General features: G+C 43.5%; 1 pseudogene; it reads right to left on the minus strand.

The window, feature by feature from the left end:
- Window positions 1-12,019: 12,019 nt before the first annotated feature.
- On the minus strand, window positions 12,020-12,747 carry LOC123954534 (annotated as a pseudogene).
- Window positions 12,748-20,868: the final 8,121 nt, after the last annotated feature.

Below are 20,868 nucleotides of genomic sequence, written 5' to 3' on the forward strand. Positions count from 1 at the left end.
TGGGATCATGACCTGAGCGAAAGGCAGAGGCTTTAACCCACTGAGCCACCCAGGCACCCCTGGAATGACCTGTTTTTAACAGAAGTTATTATATCCTCTCTATGGCTGAAATCAGTCAGCAACCCATGAACAGAAGATAGAATTTTATGAACTAGTGTCCTTTTTAGATGGACGCATTTGATGGAAAGGCCATGTCTGGGAGGAAGTCTGCGTGCTCAGCCCTCCTACCAATCAGCACTCCCCACACATACACCCAGCCGCTGAGTTAAAAAGTTGGATTATTCAATAACACAGCCAGTCTTAGTTTTCCTCTACAATTTGCTATTTTGACTTTTTATCCACGAGTTCAAGCCAAAGTCACCGTCAGAAAATCAGACTCCCAATTAAGTGTTTTTATTTCCCTCTCTTTCCTTTTCCTCTTTCTTTGTGGTAGCTAGTCTTCTAAATGGTTCCCAGTGATCTGTCACATTCATTTCTTTGTGTAATCCCCTCTTACACTGTGTCAGGCTCGGTCCGTATGGCCAATGGAATGTGGTGGAAATGAAGGTGTGTAATTTCTGAAAATAGATGATAAAAGACATTGTGGCTTCCACCTTTCTTCCCTGTGTCTTGCTTGGTCTGGGGGAAGTCAACCACCATGTTGTAAGGACACCCGAGCGACCGTTGAGAGACCCGTAGAGAGTGAACTGAGGTCTCCTGCCAGCAGCCATCACCAACCTGCCAGCTGTGGGAGTGAGCCACCTGGGAAGCAGCTCCTCCAGGCCTAGTCAAGACTTCAGAAGACCACATTTCTGGCCAACACCCTGAACGCGGCTTCATGGGAGACCCTGAGCTAAACCTTCCATCTAGCTGAGTTTCTCCCAAGTTTCTGTGAAAGATTATACATATTTTTGTCGTTATTGTTGGACTATGATGAGACAAGCCAGGTGCGTAGGGTACAAAATTTAAGGAGATGCACTCACTCTGGGGGCCGTGCAAGTACATCATCGCTAGCATCCTGGACCCATTGTTTTAAGTCATTCAGTCTTGGAGAGATTTGGTACTAAGCTACAGAGAAGCGCTACATTCTTCTCCTTCTTCTCCTTTTCCTCCTTCTTGTCCTTCTCTCTTTTTCTTTCTCCTTTGTGGAATTGCATTCAAAGACGTTCATTCTGGCCTCCTAGACATTTGTCCCTGATTCCTCTTTAGGCTTCCTGTTACCAGAAACTGTGCTGTAACTAACCTCTGAGAGATACTTCTGAGTCCAGTAGTGTAGTCCTTTATGCCATTCAATTAATTTAGAAAACAAAAGAGCCACAACCATCATGCATACACTGTTTCTAGTATTGATACATGATAATGGCACCTTTATCAGATGCTATCATATCAAGATGATAGTAAAGCCTCTCTCTTACCACAGGTTGTAATAACGGAGGAACATTTTTCATGAAACAATGGGTTTGTGGTTTAGAGCACAGCCTGGAGTTATGGTGGGGGGTGGGGCACGGTGGGATGAAGTAATAGCTAAGGTTAATGTAGGTCAGTAAAAACCAGAGGCTTTTCAGTAAAGACAGGGTGACCAAAGACAAAGACTTAAGTGAGAGGATGAAGGGGCAATATCTACTTGAAAACTATAGAGAAGCTAATTTTGAGCACTTGCTCACACTTCCTGAGCAGAGACTGACAGACGCTGTCGTGTGACTTTAAACTTTCTTGACCGCTTCCAGAATCTATCATCACACCCACCGATGCCAGGAATAACAACACACGTCCTCAACCCCAATTTTTCTAATATTAGAAGATGCGTGGGACTATAGAATTTTAAATAAAATGCAGTCCATTTATTTTATTCTTTTGCCTTTTGGCAAGTTCAAATTTCTCTGTATTTTTGTTGTTGTTGTTGTCAAAGATTATACTTTCACAAACCGAATACAGTTCAGAAGTCCTTTTAGATCCCATTTACACCACTCAGGTGTTATGGAATGTACCTAAACTCTTATTCATACCAATGATTCCTTAGACCATATAGTGCGTAAAACATATTTTTAAATTAAATTCTTCTCAGATGTGTTAAAGGTTGATGACAATCAAATTAAGAGGACCAGCATGTGCTTTCTCCATTTCAAGGACTTTGTACTAGTGGTGCATTATCAACTCTTAAGACAAAGGGAGCTCCTAGGATACAGTGAATTAGATAACAACAATAACAACAACAAAGTAGAGGAGGAAGAATAGATGGAGGAAAGGGGAGAGGGAGGAGGAGGAAGGAAAAGGAGGAGAAGGAGAAGAAGAACCAGCTAACATCTACTCACCATGAACCATCCAGACACTAGTCTCAGTGCTCTTTACATGATTAACTTGTTTAAGTCTCACAAAAACTCTAGTGAAAAATCCTATTGTTATGCACACAATACAAGAGAAGCTGAGAGACACATAAATTGAGTCATCCAAGATCACATGGCCAATAAGTGGCGTACTCAGGAAGGTTACCCATTCTTGAGGTTACCAATACAGCATTGTTAGTCTCCTTAGATGTTTTGTTCATGTTCTTCAACACTATTGTTGAAGTCCTGGAGCATAGTCACTTCTAGAAGTGATGCCCTGCTCAGCACAACTCAAGGGCCCAGAGCAGCTATAACCATGAAGACCAGAGTGGGGAGATCCTGAAGGGCCTCCACTCAGTATGGGTAGAAGAAAGCGAGCCCCCTGGAAAAGTACGTTGACAATAGCTTCAAGTAACATGAGATGGCTTAGAGAATTTGGTCATTAGAGTCCGCAAGAACACTGACTTGTTTTCAGAAATACTTTTGATGGAGGAAAGGACACAGTGTCCTTTACCCCCATAGCTACAGCCACCAATAACAGAGTCCTTGTAGGTGACAAAGAGCATGGGGAAGAGGCCATTCTTTGAGTCTCTTTATGTACTTAATGACTACTTCAGTGTCTATACTTGCATGAATAAGGTGTAAACTCTTTGAAGGGAGGGAACATCTGATATTTGACACCAAACACAGTGTCTAGCATCTAACAACCATTCAAATTTATTGACCTGACATTCGAGTAGGAGGAATGATTATATACTCACGGCCAATGAAGTGCAATGGATACAAGAAATAATATCCTCTTCTGGCCTCTAGGCTTTGGTGCTGGAAAGAACTGAGATCAAGTCCAGGCTCTGCCACTTCCTGGCTATGCATTTACAGAAATGACTTAATCATTCTGAACCTCACCTTGGTTACTCTTACAAAGAAAGTAATTGCTGTATATATCTCATGGAGATAGTTTGAAGATGCAATTATGAAGTAAGAGTTGAGAACATGACTTAGGAACAGACTGGTTGGGTTTGAATTCTCGGGCAGCCTCTTAATTAGATATATCACTCCAGGCAAATTTTTTAGCCTAGTGTGCCTCAGCTTTCTCATCTGTACAATGTGTTATTAATAATACTTACCTCATGGGATTTTGTGAGGAGCAAGTTGTCAACACACACAAGATGCTTACAACAATGTCTGGTAAATAGCAAGTTCTACAGAATGCACTATTAGAGTTAAGAATGCTTTTATAAAGCTCATGGTGTAGTGGCCGGGACACAGAAAATGCTCAATAAATGGTTGTTATTGTGTATTTTACTGGCAATAGTCAATATTAGCTGGAAGGAGGGGGTGTCTAATGTGGAATGTGAGTGAATTATAAATTGCTACACGGTTGCAACTTAACCAAATGATATTGTCTATTTCTTATACGTGACATTCTAAATTAAACTGCTCATGAGGTGGCTGTTCCCTGGGACTTTTGAGTCTGTTTTAACATCCAATCACTCTTCTGGCTAATGTCACATGTTGATTTGTTAGTGGTGACCATTTAGCGATGATCAGTGCTGAACCTTAGCCATGGTACAAATATCCTCTGTGTTTTATGGTCTATATATTTGGAACTTTAGCAATACTTATCTGGGGGACTCTTCCTTAAAGGCACACATTCCGATTTTATTGTGCCCATTTTTCTCAAATGCAATTTTTTCCTACAGAGCCAATGCTGGCAGAGGTATTACAGACTCAGAATGGCGGGAGACCTTTAGACCCCACTGAAGAGCCTGTGGGGCCAGAACTTTGTCTCTCCTTCTGTCTTTCATAGGCAGGAGCCATTTACCAGATCCTTGTCCTCGAAGGACTAACTGGGGCCAGGGCTTGCTCTTGAAAGCAGACTCTCCTTTTCACTCTCACTGTCTGTCGGAACGCCTCACCCCCAGTTGCTTGTCAGGTGCAGGCTTTTGGCAACCTGGAGACAGGCTCAGCGGAAGCTCGTGTTCCCAACCATGGCATAGCCATTGACAGGAAGGGCTGGCATGTATCTCCTCTCCGCGGCCAACCAGGTGATTGCTTCCCCAAAGGTGGGAGCAGGTGCTTCTCCTATGTCTCCACTGTGCCTCTTTTTCTCCAGTCAGGCTGTTTGGTGGGTTGCCCTTTGGTACAATCCACTTAGACAGGGCCTGGCAGACATTTTATGCCACTCTGCGGCACCTAGGAGTGCTGGTCGTTGTGTAGTGGAACAGATCGCCAATCATGCTGGTCTTTTGGCCTGCACAAATCTTTCCCTCAAGCTAGCCCACATTTAGAGGAAGTCCATCAGTACAGAATTTTAAAAATACGTGACAGAGTAATGCTCAGGAACACAATTTCCTTTGGGAGGGGAAATATTTTTTTAAAAAGTCATGGGTAGTCATGGAAAACTACATGTGAATTAACTTGTCAGTGTTACGAGTGTGGCCCTGGACCAGGCCAGGATTTGGCCCTTCCTACTTATGTACCCACTGAGGAAGTTTCTGAGGGGACACATGTTCCAGGAAGCATGGTGGCCTTGCATTGAGGTGTTATCATTCTGCAGCTATTCAGGAGGCCATGTTCCTCCGAGACCACAATGCAGGGCCCAGAGCCCAGGCTTAGGCTGCCTCCTTCAGTGAGGCACATCATGGAAGAGAGGACACACATTGGCCTTGTGCAAAGTGGGGTCAGAGGAGAGGGTTTGCTTGAGGAGCTCACCCTCCAGAAAATGAAAACAGGAAGGCTTTGGGTTTGGAATCCAGAGCCAGTGAGAGTCTTGTAAAATTCTGAGACTTGTATGATGTCCCCACATGGGCATGCGTTGATCACCCTGACCATTTCTACTGAGTGATTTAAGAGCTCTTCAAATGAAGGGCCTTGTGCTTGTGCTCAGGTTTGCAAGGAAGAGGGTTATCCCTCTTCCTATCCCTCATACCCTGGGAAGGATGAAGGCTCATCCTTTGTCAGCCATGTGGCTGTGCAGTGTGTGGCTCCAAGGGGCAAAGCATGGTGGCAGCAGAGGTTGCGAAAAGCAGGCGGCTGGTAGGGAGGGGTAGAGACTCAGGTTCTGCAGGAAGGAAGGTGAGTAGGGAGCAGGCCCCGCCCACAGGGGATCCAACACCCCTGCGGCCTCTCGCTCCTTACTTTTCTCCATGAGGGCTGCCTTCCTCCAAAGGACCAGGCTGTCTTAGCTATCTGAGATGCAACTTCCCCCTTCTCTTCAGGGAAATTCACTTGACATAAAAGAAATGTATATACATACACGTACACACGCACATGTATTTATTAAAAATACATGTCACTGACATCAGCCATTTTCTTTCCCAGGGATAACTGCGATTTCAAAGATTACTAGGTAAGGAGGAATGCTACAGTCTGGGGACTAGCCCTGGCTAGAGACATTTCAGGCATCCATTAAAGGTCTCAGAGAAACTATTTTATCTGCAGAGGAATCGCAAAGGAAGAAGGGGAGAGAGGGGTTGATTTGGTGAATTCACTCTCTAGAAAGTCAAAACCTGGGCCAATACAAAGCTGTTGTGTCGAGTTTATCCTCAGTACCAGTTGATGGATGTTGTTACGGTGACCTCCTAGACCCTTCAGAAAGTACAGTGGAGGCTTCTTTTCTCTTTTATCTCTAAGACCAGCCTCGTGTGAAGCCGGGCTGACCATGAAAAACTAAACATCCTTGTCAGATAGTAAATTCCACGAAAGTAGGAACCAGACCCATCCTTGAGCATAAATTCTGAATGTTTAGTTCAGAACTCTGTTCTTCACGGTCACTTCATAAATATTTGCTGACTTGTTGACACACTGCTTAGAAAAGATGTGTCCGTGAAAAGAAGCATGCTCAGCATTTATCTGTAAGACCTTGGGCCAATACTCTAGGCTTTTTGGACGACTGTTTCCTCATCTGTAAAAAATACAGGGCCAACATTTATTGGGTGCTAACCCTGTCCAAGGCATTGAGCAAAGCAATTTACAGTTATGATCTCATTGAGTCCTTGAAACATATCTACAGAGTATGAGCTATTATAATTTTACAGATGAGAAAACTGGCAAAAAGAAGCCTCAGGCCTCTGAGAGGTCGAGCGGCAGAGTGACAACCTGAACACAGTGATCTGGTTCCAGAGTCCGCAGATTTCTCGCTACCCGTAATGGAAGACAACAATGATGTCTGTCACTGATTTCTTCATGTACTTACCCAACTTAGCTCTTGGGGCTGTCCTCTGCTCTAGGCCCCTGGAGCTGTGGTGTGAATTCAGTGGAACGAGGAGAGGAGAGCCTCTCTCTCATTGGGAATGCATTTGGCAGCAAATAACAAAATATCCCGCTAACCGAGCCTGGCAGGCAGTCGGCTTTCCAGGAGTGGGGATTCGGCTGTGCATGCTTGGGCCTTCACCACCTTTGGAATCTTTGGTCAGAAGGGCTATGCTTTCTCAGCTTCTGCATGAGCTTTGATTCTTCACCAGATCCACGCAGGCCACCCATGTGAGGCCTTTGTCTGCTTCCCACCTCCCTGTGCAAAATGCCTCCTCTTGTGTGGGGGATGCAGTTGCCCTTTGAGTGGCAGAATTAGAGAGGTCTTCCTATAATAAAACTTCATTTCCTGTAATGCCTGTGGCCAGTTTCTGTGAAACCAGGCCATGAGTAACTAACTAGAAGAGCAATAATTTGAGATTCAAAAAATTACTTTTGGTGGAACCCCCTGATAGTTCCCTTCATTATTTAAAATTAACTTTTTTTTTTTTTCCAAATGAGCAATTGAAATGGGGAATGTGGCAATTCAATGTTTGGCTACCACCACTTATGAGGGTCTATGTTTTTCATTATTGTGTCTATTTTTTTCTATTAGGGGATATCCTGAAATGAGGTTAAAATGTCTTATAGACCCATACTTTCTGCTACATTTTTATTGTCAGTAATAATGCTTTCACTGAGGTCCCCATCACTTTGTGGACATTGCAATCCCGACTTTTCTCTCCTCCTCTGATCCCTCTGATCCGTTCCGTTCCTTACCACCAAATTAATCTTTCTGAAATACTGCTTTCATCACATCATTGCTCTGCCCATGAAACTGTGTGGTTCCTTTCTACCCCATGAATAGACTCCAGTATGTCCGGCCTCCACCCTCAGGTCCCCAGTGTCCCTCTCTCCCTCTTCATTCCCCAATGAGAACTCATGTCCCCCATGAGGCAGCTCCTTGAACCATCCTACCTCCTCCCCACTCTCCACTTGGAGTTCTCCACTCTGCCTCTCTAGCTCCTCCCAGTCACCCTATTGCCAAAGGCCCTCTTCAACCATGCAGCCTCCTCTAGCCAGATTTGCCTTCCTCAGCAATCTCTCTTCCCACTACTGGATATTCTGTCTTCCTTATTATCCCGAGACATTTTCACAACTTGTGAGGATTGAGCAAATGCTACATGAACTATTACTTATGGCTCCAGGACCTGACTCTACCCTTCTCCCTATTTATTGCCCTCAGTAGATCGATGGTGCTTGTTACAGCATAATGAACAACTTCTGGGATGGTAGTCTTATGGTACTTACTTACGGTAGGCCATGTTAGTTGCCCTTCCAATGTCTCCCTTCTTTCTTACCAACAAGATCTCTATTTTATTCAGCACAGTATTGTGACCAGCTGTAGTGGTTTAATCTTAAATAAAAGCAAATCAGGACACTCATGGCTCAGCTTCCATTACAGCTGGGAGTGGCTATGTGACACTCTACAGCCAAGTACGTGAGACATCTTTGAGAAGTGTTTTGTTTCCCCATAAAAAGCACAGTATTTGAAAAGAAAGCTCAGGATACTAAACCTTTCACTTCTTCTTGCTTTAAATATCATTAGGATGTACGAGGCCCATATCGAACATTTTGCAACCATGAGACAAGAGAATGAAAAGTCAACATAACTGAGTATAGTAAACAGAAGGACAAGAAGAAGCTGGGGACTTGGTGCCTTTGCCAAATCACTACGTCAACAGGCGACTATCACTCAGCTTCCTGAATGTGAGATAATCACATGTCTTTAATACTTAAGCCACTGTTCGTTGGCTATTCTATTACTTGCAGCTGAAATCATCCCCAACTTGTTCAACTCTATTCGTACTTCCAGAGCCCTAAAATGCACGAGTTTAATCAAATTCTTTCAACCAGTATGGGAGCAGATGTTGTGATATTTCATAAAAAAAGGAAATCTTCAGGAGATAGCATTGTGTGCCTGTGTAGCTAGGTAGATTGCTTTTATAAGAGAGATAAACTCTTTCAACAACAAATGTTAAAGTGTGAATTTGTAGCCATAATAATCAATTCAGTAACACGACTTTTGCGGAAATAAAAATGAAGGAAACAGTCGACAGAGTTCACTAATCCCACTAACAAGGAAACCCTATACTTGCACTCACTTTTTAAAATAACCAAGTTTTTAGCTGTGAATAAGGTCCCACTAATATTTATCTGCACTTTTTTGTCTTCACATTTCCTTGAGAAAGCTTCCTCCAAAGCAATATTCCTGGCCCTCTTTCCCCTTTACTCATTCTTTCCCATGAGAATAGTGAGTTACTGTGTAAGAAAGTTCGGAAGAAGGTTCCGGGCCTACTCCAGCCAGCCTCTCCCTGGCTTTCCAGGCGCTGGTGGTGCTGCTTGACCTCTGGATGTAAACACCTCTGCTAATCCATGCAGTAATGCAGTAAGCGTCACGGGTCTTGATCTGCCCCTGCATAGGTGATACCAGCCGTTTGAAAGGACAAGTTCAAATCCAAGGGGATGTATTAGGAAACTTGATTGTGGCCATTAGTTGAACACAGCTCTCCAACTCAGATTTATTAGTAATTAAGTTGATATTTTGATCTCCATCAGTCTCTCTCTTGTGTCTGCTTCTCAACTGGTTTCAGATATAGGAAGGGAAAAGACTTTATTGTTGGTAAGCTGGAATGCTGACTTAGAGCCCCGGGTATGGAATTCTTCTGGGATGCTTCTTATTTGAGTGTCAGAAAATCCAGTCTTATCATTTTTGGAATAATAACAGCACTACTTTTTCCTGATGAATTATTTATTTATTAATTTATTCAGTGACTGTGTCTTGAGTGTAATATGTTTTATATAGACACTGGCTGAATACACAGTGGTCAGCAAAGATAGACATGACTCATAATTACTAATCAAATATAAAATTAGATTATTCTGAGTGCTACGAAAGAGAGGGACAGAAGGTCACCTTCCATGAAAACTGATAATAAGGGGATTTGATGGGGAGATTGACAAAAGCACTCTTAGGAAACAATTCATAATCAGAGGAATGAATTGGTGTTGACCAGTTGAAGGGAGAAAGAAAGAATATTCCCGGCACATGCAAAGGCCCTGTGACAGGAAGGAACATGGCAAGTACAAGGGAATTAAAAGAGTCCAGAGCAGATTAAGGAGGAGGAAATAAAGTGATATTTTAGAAGCGATTAGAGAGATAGGTAGGGGCCAAATCATGCAGAATCTCAAAAGCCACATTAAGTAAGGAGTTTGGTCTTTATCTTCAGAATGGTGTTTTAACTCCCCAGGCCTTTGAGACTCCCCAAATTCCTGCCCTGCTTCTCAGTCTTTCAGCGTGCTCAGACCACCAGAATCAATGAGAGGCTTTGCTATGGAAGATTTCCGAGTCTTACCTCAAAGTTTCAGATTCAGCAGATCTGGGGTGGAGCCTGATTATTTGTAGCTCTAACAAGGTCCCCTGTGCCATAGCTCCCTCCGTGTCCGCGCTTCGAGAACCACTGTTCTAGGGGGAAGACGGCTTTCAATGGTCTTCCTGCCTCTCTGGGATATCGACAGCATGATTTTGCACAGCCTTTGTGACTTCCCAATGTCCTTAAACTGACATTTCTTTTTGTGTGTGGCATATGCCTGGAGAGAGGGCTGTTCTGGGCCACCTACCCTGCTGTGGCCAGAAGACGATCTTCCAGACTAACAACGACTGCTAATGCTTACAGAGAAAGCATTGTGAGTCACACTGGGGTTGGCATGGCTGTTGATTGGGCAACTCTAGGGGGCGTCATTCATGCCGTGTTTTAGATGACCGGTGGCAAAATATTGGTTGAGGTGTGCAGAGCAGCCGCCTGGCAGATCTGCACACTAGGCACGGACCTGGATGCATGATTTCACGCACTCCGCAAACTTTCTATCATCCTTATTTGCAGAGGAACAAACTGACACTGTGAATGAATCACTTTCATTCTGTGGTTTGTCAATGGCTGAGACGATTTCTCGGCACATGGGTAATAAAGACTGCATTAAGCCTCTGAACTTCCCACCATCCCCATCTGCAAAATGGGCACAATCGTATTTATTCTCCACCTCTGAGCTGGGTAGACTGAATTAATAAGGAGGGGGTTGAAGCTCCTGAGAGTTTTGGGGAGAAGAGAATTTCCTTTCATTATCGGTATCCTGTTCAAGAAAGTGATTTTGTTACGAAGGTATAAATGCCTCCAGTTGTTTAAGCAAGCAAATGAAGACAACCAATGAAGCAGAGTGAAGGCCAACGCAGGTGTTTCCAATAGCCCTGCAGAGTGATGGTAAGAGGCAGTCACTTCTCAAATGGCACCCTGCTTTAAAAAGCAACAGCTTTCCCCACCGAGGCTGTAAGAGCAAGTTTCCCCTCCCCCAGTTTTCCTCCTTTCCTTAAGGACAGCAGGTGTTCAGTTCATTCCTTCTTTCCTTTCTTCTCCTTCCTCAGTGACTAACTACAAAGTGCTAATTTAAAAGGTAGGGATTTGGAGAGCACCTAGACCCTTCAGGCATTGTTATTGCAACGTAAAACTCTTTACTTAGGGGTCACAGGTTCAAATCTAGGTTGGGTCAGTAGTGACCACACGTCTAATGGCTGGCCATCTGCTGGCTATTTCACGGTTCATGTGAGATGTACTGGGGGCCTCAGCTCGCCCGCCAGGACGCATCAGAATGGGCACTGCCAGACATCACTTGGCACTTGGCACAGAGGCCAAGACCCCAATTGGAAGCTCTAGTGCTCCGAGGTTCCTTCCTAGAGAATGTGCACATGGGGGGAAGGACAGGAGCTGGCTGGGGGAGAGAATAAGAGTCATTGTCTTATCCTGCCACCTGCTTGATTAAAAAGAAGAGGCTTCTTTTCAGACCTGGAGAAGGGATGAACTTCAAAAAGTTTGTCAGAAACTTTATCCAGCAGAAGAGAGCAGTGATTGCCAGTGGTAAATGTGCAAGTAATGTTGTTGAGGAACACTCCTCTTGCTCTCTTGACTAAAGAGAGTAGCCGGACTGGAGAATATGCAGGAAGGTGATAGGACAGAAGACTGGGCAGGAACCTCCAGAAAGGTAGACACCTCCATTTCTCCTTCACACGCGTAAACAATCCCGTGAGCCTCAGAGGCCCAGAGAAGCAAGGAGGAGCATGTTCTGTTGCTTCTCTTTTGCCTGATTGTCTCCCAGCTGGAGTCATGCTCCCTATAGCAATGCCAGGTCTCCATCTCCTGCTCTATCTCCCACAGGCTCAATGTCAAGGACTGGTGTGGACACGGACACCCCCACTTTCTGCTGAGGGGTCCTAGTATTACCATCTCTGGGTCTAGGCATTCCAAGACGAGTTTTGGCTCAGGAACCAGACCAAAAAAGAGCACTTGAGTTATTGTTGTTGTTGTTGTTTTCAGTATGAAACTAGTTATTATCAAATGATGAAATTACAAAAAATAATCACAGTAGATACCTTAGTTCATCCTTCTAATAATCCTATTGATCTGGTCCTCTCTGTTGCCAGCATCTCCACTTTCTACAAGATGGGTGGTCTTTTTCTTCATACCCCCTCATGGAGGAGATCTTTTGAAGGGCCACAAGAAGTTGTTTGCTTCTTTGAAACGTTTTCCAACAGAATAGACCTCGTGAATCAGACTCTGTATGCAGATGATGCCATATTTACAAAGAGATGGGGCAATCAATGTGTTTTCTGACAGGGCAATTTGCTTCATTGTTGATTTTGCCAGAACCACACTTGTAGATCAATTCATTCACCAACTTCAGGTCTGGGTCCCCCTCACGCTACGTATGGTTCCACAATCCTTAGCATGTCAACTGAAGCCTTGTTGAGTTTAACAAAGGTGCCACTGAGGATCTGCTCAAGGCAAAGAAGTTACAACACCCACATTCTGAACCTTTGGGCTCACTCCACTGATAGCTCTGATCCTGACGACAAATGCTGGTGTGGTCTCTGCAGGTACGTAGAAGTTGCCAACTTTTCTTGCCATTGTCACCATTTGAAGCTCCATTCTGTACATCTGCCTATATTTCCTGTGGTAATGCTTAGCTTTTCATAGATAAGCTTCTTCCTTGCCTTTCGAAGCATCTTTAGGGCAAACATCTTTCTCAGAGGCTTGCTCTTCAACTCTGTGAAATTCCTTTGCTTTCTCGTAAGGGTTTCTGGCACAGCCGGAAGCTTCTTTTTCTTTCCGTATCCTCCTTGGTTCTATCCAGAAAAGAGGGAGGGAAGTTGAGTTTCAAGCTCCACTTTTTGTTTTCATTTACTACATTATCCCTATTACCAAAGTCCTGGCCTGAATCCAAGGGCAATTTACTAAGAACCGGGTCCTTTCCTGACTTTTGTGGGAGTGCGTGGATCACACTGTCAATAGAATCTAATATGGTGGGATCTGAATATCGGGGGCCGGTCAAGTTGAGGTGGTTGTAGTGAGGGGCATGGGCTATTCTGTCCAGCAGCCTGGTAGTGGAAGAGAAAGACAAGGTGATGGGGTAGGGGGAGGAGTTTACAGGGAGGTTTGTTAGAACGAGGGGGGAACCATGCATGTGTTTTTAGTTTGAGAGATTGTGAAGAGGGAGAATAAAAATGCACAAGACAGAAGGGAAAATACTTTTTTAGCCAAAAGCCAAAGGTGGGCAGAAAGGAAAGGAATCAGCTGCATAAGAAGAAGAGGAATTCTTGAAGTTGAGGGTTAGAGGGAAGAAAGAGTGCCATTATGGATACACTTCAGATGTGGAGAGAGCAGCCTTGAGCCCTTCATCAATGATGTATTCTCTTTTCTTTGCTCAGTAGAAGACTTTTCCCTGAGAGGTGGCTGGGAACCTGAGGGGTGTGCCAAAGACGTGGGGAAAGGGAAAAGAGGCCACAGGGGGACAGAAGTGGAGGGCTGCTGGCCAGGCAGGGCTCAGATGGATTTGCACCCTCTATCTGTGTATTAGTATCATCTTGAAAGCCGTCCACCATGGCTTGACTTTCAGTCACGCAGCAGGGACCATTACTCTGTATTATAGAAGGAGGTTTGACATGAAAATTGTAAAGAAAGAAGACTATGAAGAATTCCACCCAATATGTATATGGAACAGGGGAAGAAAAGACCAAATGAGATTGTCGAAAAGTTTTCAAAGAACTTTCCAAAAAAAAAAGAAAAGAAAAGAAAAGAAAAAAACCACACAAAACAAAACTTTTCCCTGATTTAAGTCAAACAGCATGGGAAATAATAATATGGTGTTCAAGTCCCATTGTCTCTGTTGGGGGTGATGCTTGAAGAAAAAGAAAGTGTGTTCTGTTGTTAGTCATATTTTAATTGGTCACAATGTGAGGCAAAAGTTCAAAACTAAATGCTGGAAATACCTCCCCTCTGGAACATTCAATTAAAATCTGTGGGGGAAAAAGCTTCAAAATGACAGCCAGAGACTAACAACAACAATAGCAAAAGTCCCTGTTAACCCGGGCTTGAGGGAGGCAGATGATTTGAATTGAGTCAAGTGCGTGTGTATGTGTGTGTGTTTGAGGGCGTTGGTGGGGGGCTGGAGGGGTTGTCTGGCCACTTCCGGCTAAGACTCAGAAGGTATTTAGCATTATGAGTCCTGCAAGCGTGTTTTGCTCCAGGTGAAAGTATGATGTGGACAGAATTCATCTTTATCTTCTGAAGTCTTGCCTTTCCACACTCTTTCTTACCCTTCAAAGTCCCTGCTTCCACCCCTTAGGAATATCTGGTATCTTCTCCCATGCCTTCACTCAAACAGGATTGGAAATGCATTCACACTAAGGTAAAAATAACTGAAGATAGAAAAGATCAGTTACTTACCTCAGGAGTATTAGCACTTTAATAAGGCAGGTCTTGGGTAAAATAAATGTTACTGAACTCTGAAATAGCATCACATGGATGGGAACCTATTCTGCTTATTTATAAAAGGCATTTTGAGACCATCCCACACTCCTGCTGGCAAGAAGCCTATGTGGGATACCTCCTAGAATTACTTGAGTCCTAGAGGGATCTTAGAAATTTTAACATGTTGGATTGCTTAAGATGATGTCAAAATCACCATGATAAAAACTGGGGGTTATTATAGACAAAAGGATCTATGAATCCTCTGACATTTAACATTGCACTTGACAATTTCTTTTTGTCCTCAAAGGAGAAAATGTGTGCCTTACAGATGGACTCAGGTGTGCGTACATGGGTGAACACGGGCACATCTGTGCGCCATGTCACTGTGCAGCCCACGATTCCCCCGAAACCCATGCACTTGTGAACTTGCTCAGTCCTCAAAGCCACCCCATGAAGAAGGCTCTATTATCGCAACATTAGAAAAAAAAGGGAGCCAAGACATAGAGAAAGTGAGTGAGTTCCCCGAGCACGTGCAGCATGCCGGTGGTGGAGCTGGGGTCTGATCCCCTGGATTCATCAAGGGTACGGTATCTGGCCTCTAACCACTCTGCAAGCTGGCTTTGAAGAACTCAACATGAACTTCACAGAACCGTTGTTTCTGAAGGGGGGCTGAAGAAGGAGTTTTCCAGGTTGGAGTGAGGAAGGTAGGGTCTGGTCAGTCTGCCACATACGCGACACAACATGGTAGGACACAGTGGCTCAGCAAGGTGGACAGCATAGTCTGGACATGGAGGTGGCTCGTGCGTCCGCATTACCCGTGCAGGCTGGGTTTTTTTTTTTTTTTAAGATTTAAAAAAAAATTTATTTATTCATTTGATGGACAGAGATCACAAGTAGGCGGAGAGGCAGGCAGAGAGAGAGAGGAAGAAGCAGGCTCTCTGCTGAGCAGAGAGCCTGATGCGGGGCTCGATCCCAGGAACCTGGGATTATGACCTGAGCTGAAGACAGAGGCTTTAACCCACTGAGCCACCCAGGCGCCCCGCAGGCTGGGTTTTCATCTGTTTTCCCAGCATTATTGCAAATGGCACTTGCTTTTATTCTCAAAAGACTATGGGTTTGGCTGGTGCTACGTGGTGCCCTCACCCATGGGGGAACCGTTCCCGTAGAACCTTGGATGGCCTGCTGCCGAGGTTGCATTTTATTCTATGGAGTGGAAAACTATATTTGGTGCCCAGAATGGCTTGCAGAAAGGACAGGCAGGAGTGACAGAATGGAGACCCATCCTTAAGGTACTCAAGGACCTACTTTGTAGGATTGTTGAGAAAACGAAATTAAGCGGGTTGAGAAGAGCATGATATGTATCAAATGCTCAGCCCATTCTCCATCCTCTTATCCCTCCTTTCCCCCCTTCTTTTTCTCTTTGTCCTCTTCCTCCCCCGGCTTCTCATTCCTTCCTCCTCCATTCCTCCTCCTTCTCATTTTTTCTTCTTCTCCTGGTCATGCCTGGGAGTCACAACCCGCCCCACTTTCTCTTCTGCAAATCTTCTCTCCAGTCTTCTCCTGCCTGGCTTCCTTCCTTCAGCAACCAGCAGGGTCTGTGAGTTTCCGGACAGGCAGGGCCCGGGTAAGGATGGTGAACGCAGCCTAAGAAACAGAGTCCAGGGAGCACCTTGTAGTAGTCTGGGGGTGAGCGGGGGCAACGTGAGATACGAGGATTTCCCTACACCCCGATTTTTGAATTTTAAGAGTTCAGCGCACTCAGCTGAAGGCTGTTACATTGGCTGCTTATTCAACCTCATCCTGGCAGGAGGAGGAAAAAAAGTCCAACAACCACTGAAAGCCCACATTTTAATACTCACAGCTGGGGATCCGGTCAGGGTCATGTTACCAATATAAACAGCACAAAGCCGGCAGTCTAATACTAATATCTAGTAGATCGAGGATCACACATCAGCCTGATACATCAAATGCAGCCTGCTTTTGAAGCAGATATCAAATAATGTTTCCACTCTTGATTATGTTCCCTTTGTTCTAGGGCACTAAAAAAAAGAAATGAGGGAAGAGTCCCTGGTCACATTATTTGGGGATTTGGTAACAGCAGGCCAAAGAGTGAGTAAGGGAAGGGCTGGAAAAACGTTATTTTTAAGCACCCTCCGTGCCCTAGGGACTTGGTATAACATTTTATTAACCCGGCAACAGGCTCATAAGAAGGGATTATTATGCCCATTTTACAGGTGGGGAAGCCAATGCCCAGAGATGACAGTAAGTACTAGAGCTGGGATGCAAATACCAGTGTTTCATAAGAACGGCCCCGTTTTGTTTGTTTTGTTTTGCAAGGAATAATACCCTCATGACATCATAATGTGTATCCAGAGATAATTTCACCGTTTCAGGCTCCTGATGTCACAGCTGCTTATGGCTTATCTTCAGTTGTTAGGAGGGACTTAGACACCATGAATGAAAAATGTCCAGAGAGGAACGGTGTAGCCGGACACCAGTGGCTAAAGCGGGAAGCCCGGCAGAAGTCAGATCCCAAGCAAAGTGAGTAAGTGAGCGATGAGCATATAATGGAGACTGATAAGTACTATGGAGAAAAATAAAACAGGAAAGGGTTAGGGAGTTTGGGGAGAGGTCTTGGTTTTATTTGAAATTAATTAATAGCAGAAATGTTAAGTGAATCTCTGGTGCCCCATGGATTTCTTGCTGGCCTGGAACCTCATGGATGCTGCAGAGTAAAGTGGCTTTGAATTCTGCTTCTACCTGCAAGCTGGCTGACCTTGGGCAATGTGTACAAGCCTTTGTTTCCTCGGCTCTCACAGGGAAAGAGCAGTGTGCGGCCTGTAGCGTTGTTGTTGGGGTTCGGTGAGTTACTGCACATCGGTCCTCAGAGCGCCCGGCATAAGAGGGCGGGCCCTCACTACCATTTTTATGATTCAGCTTGTCCAGCTTCCCGTGGTGGCGTTTGTGGCCCACCCGACGTCCTGGTTGTTATTCTGTCATGGCTTTAGAAGTGACTGTCCCCTCGCCTGGTCATTGGTCCACATTTGGAACTCAGTTTAACTTGACTTGGACTCAGTCTCCTTTTCCTAGGTCTTTAGTTCTCTGGTTGGTTTGCTTTCCTGCTGTGTGCTGTGATTCTTCAAACCTTCTCTTCCAGCCTCCTCTGTTCTTAGAGCCCACAAGCACACATACGCACACGCTCCACAAACATGACACACACCAAACCTAACTACCCTTTCACTTCTGAGAAACCACAGGGAATCAGAAAGGAGTTCCTTCGAGGTCTTGCCAGTAGATCCATAAATTCCCCTGAGTCTGTCCGTCTCTCTTCTTTGCCCCCCACTGATGTCAAGGGAAGTACGCCTCCTGCTGAGGATGGTACCCACATCCCCCACACTGCACTCGGAGTCCCATCTCCTCTTACTTCTGCCAAATCTTATATCATCACTTCTCCTATTTTCTTTTCAGGATTATTCCTACATACAAGTTCAAATTTAAACATCTCCCCCCTTCATCTTCTTCTTCTTGTTTTCCAATAAACATCTCGGCATCCGTGTCAATGCTTCACTTCTCCCATTTCCCCACCTCCTCGCTCAGCACTTGGCCCCAACTGCCCTCACAAAGTCCCCAGTGACTTGTATTGTGCTAATTCCAATATATACTCTTTGGCAGGGACCAACCTGCTTGACCACTCTTTCCTTCCAGAAAAACATGCTTTCCCTGATTCTGGTTTCCTGATCTTCTCTTTTTCTGGTTGCTTCTCAGGCCCCTTTGCTAGTTTGTCTTCTCCCTCAGGAAATTTTCACATATATTTTTTTAACCTGCCCACTTCTCTCTGCCTCCAGGGCTACTACCCCAGTCCAAAGCATTGACTTCTTCCACCTTGACAGTTCAATAGTCTTCTGAATACTCTTGGCAGGACCTCATTTCAGATGTCTGCACTGCAGGGACCACGCTCGCATTTGCACTCCTTTACTGGCCTCTCTGTTTACCTAGAAGAAAGTATTGTCATAGTAACAGTCTTTATAATGGCCCAGAAACCTTCTCATATTCTCCATGGCTGCTCTTTCCAGTTTTGTCTTATACCCCTTTATCTCTCACTTTCTGCTCCCAATACACTGGCTTTCTCTTTATCCTTCAAGTGGTCATGTTTTTGTTTTTGTTTTCCAACATCAAGACTTTTGGGTGAGCTCATCCCTTGGTCTGAATGCTCCTACCCCATTCTTTGCAGAACTCCTATTTATCCTTCAGAAATAAAACTTCCCTAGGAAAGTTTCCCAGAATGTCAGAGAACTAGGTCGAGTCTTTCTGTTACAAGCTCTCCTGGTACCTTGTACTTCTTCTTATAACAATAACAATTATAATAATTATTATAATTGACTGTGTAGTTTGGGGTCTAACTTCTCTCTCTGACGCTAGTTTGTAAGTCCGTGGAGACATAGTCAAGTGTCTCCATTTTGCCACAGTGCTTCCAGCACCTAAAACAGTACCTGGACCATGTGTAATAAATGAATGAGAAGAAAAACAAACTTCAGTTTTCAAAACCATTATTTCCAAGGTAGACCTGCAAAGTTGTTGTATTTGATATCTGCATACTTCTAAGGGTTAAACTCAGAGCTTCTGCCTTCCCTAACCCCTTCATCATTCCAACTCCCTCTTCTCATTGAGTTCAGAACTCCATTTGGATATCTACCATCACCACCACTTTTTTAGGCCCTGTTTTGAGTGTTTCCTTGTTAAACCTTCCCTGGTTCTCATCTTCTCCATTTCGGCTATTGGTGTCACCATTTCCTTTACTTTTGTAAAGTCAAAACTAGGAAGCTTAAAAAAGAGCATTTAGAGTTGTTTTTTTTTTTTTTAAGAATTTACTTATTAATTTTGAATGAGAGAGAGAATGGGGGGGAGGGACAGAGGCAGAGGGAGAGAGGGAATATCAAGCAGATTCACACTGAAGGCAGAGCCCAACCAGGGGCTTGATCTCATGACCCTGAGATCATGACTTGAGCCAAAATCAAGAACTGGATGCTCAATGTACTGAGGCACCCAGGCACCCCTAGAGTTCTTTTTTTTTTAATTATAAAAGCATGATATATTCACAGTAGAAATTTGAAAAATATGTTTATAAAAAAAACAAGAAAATAAAAATCAAGCATTTATCTAAATAGCAAATTCTAACTATTTTGGTATATACTGTTTCCAAGTTTTTCTATGCATACACATACATTGATTTTAAACTGTGGCTGGGTTCTGCCTACCTCCTTAGATTAACATTTTCATTATGGGAATTTTCAAAATAGAGAGAACTATATAATTAATACTTATTAACATTTTGTCATTTTTTTCATTTAATTGTCTTTATTTTTTAGTACTGTAAAGCGAACTCCCTATAACACTTTTGTATGTATCTCTAACACTAAAAGCTTTTTAAAACCATAACTAAACTGTCACTATCATACCTGGTGAAATTAACAATAAATTCTCAACTTCATCTAATGAGACCATGTTTGATTTTCTGTCTTAAAATATCTTTTTACAGCTAGCTTGTTTGAATTAGAATCAAAATACACATATTATTTATACACACAGATTTTTAAAAATTAGGAACATATCATGCAAGCTGTTTATAATCTGCTTTTTAAACTTAAGAATATGTTACACACATTTTCCCATGTACTAAAGATTTTTCTTCACTGATTCCAATGTCTATATAATATTCCATACTTTTTATATCCAACATCTTATTATGGACATTTAGATTATTTTCAATTATATGACCTATGAATAAGGCATTGATGTATATACATGAGACACGACTCATGAGAAGTAGAGAAAACCGGGGCGCCTGGGTGGCTCAGTGGGTTAAAGCCTCTGCCTTCAGCTCAGGTCATGATCCCAGGGTCCTGGGATCGAGCCCCGCGTCGGGCTCTCTGCTCAGCAGGGAGCCTGCTTCCTCCTCTCTCTCTCTCTGCCTGCTTCTCTGCCTGCTTGTGATCTCTGTCTGTCAAATAAATAAAATGAAATCTTAAAAAAAAAAAATTAAAAAAAAAAAAGAAGTAGAGAAAACCTAGGCCCAAGATGAATAAAAATATTTGTAATATTTTTGATATTGCCAAATTGCTCTCCAGAAAGGATATACTATTTACTATCCCATAAATAATGTATTCCTTGCAGACACTAGGTATTATAATTGAACAATTATCATTATTTTTACCCAAATCAGTAAGCAAAAATAATATCTTGGGTTTTTTTTTTTTTTAATCTTGCATACCTTAGTGTGGTTAAGTATGGCTTGCAGTTTAATAGACCTTTTGATTTCTGTGGAAATGTTCCTGTTCATGTTCTTTGTCCATTTTTCTAATTTGTTCTATTTTACTACTGACTTGTGAGGCTTTCTTTCCTTTTTTATTTTCTTTGGCAAATTTTACCGACATTATGCTATGAATGTTGCAAGTTTTGTGTTTTGGGGGTTTGTT

Source organism: Meles meles, chromosome 12 (genome assembly GCF_922984935.1).
Source record: "Meles meles chromosome 12, mMelMel3.1 paternal haplotype, whole genome shotgun sequence".
Taxonomy (NCBI): domain Eukaryota; kingdom Metazoa; phylum Chordata; class Mammalia; order Carnivora; family Mustelidae; genus Meles; species Meles meles.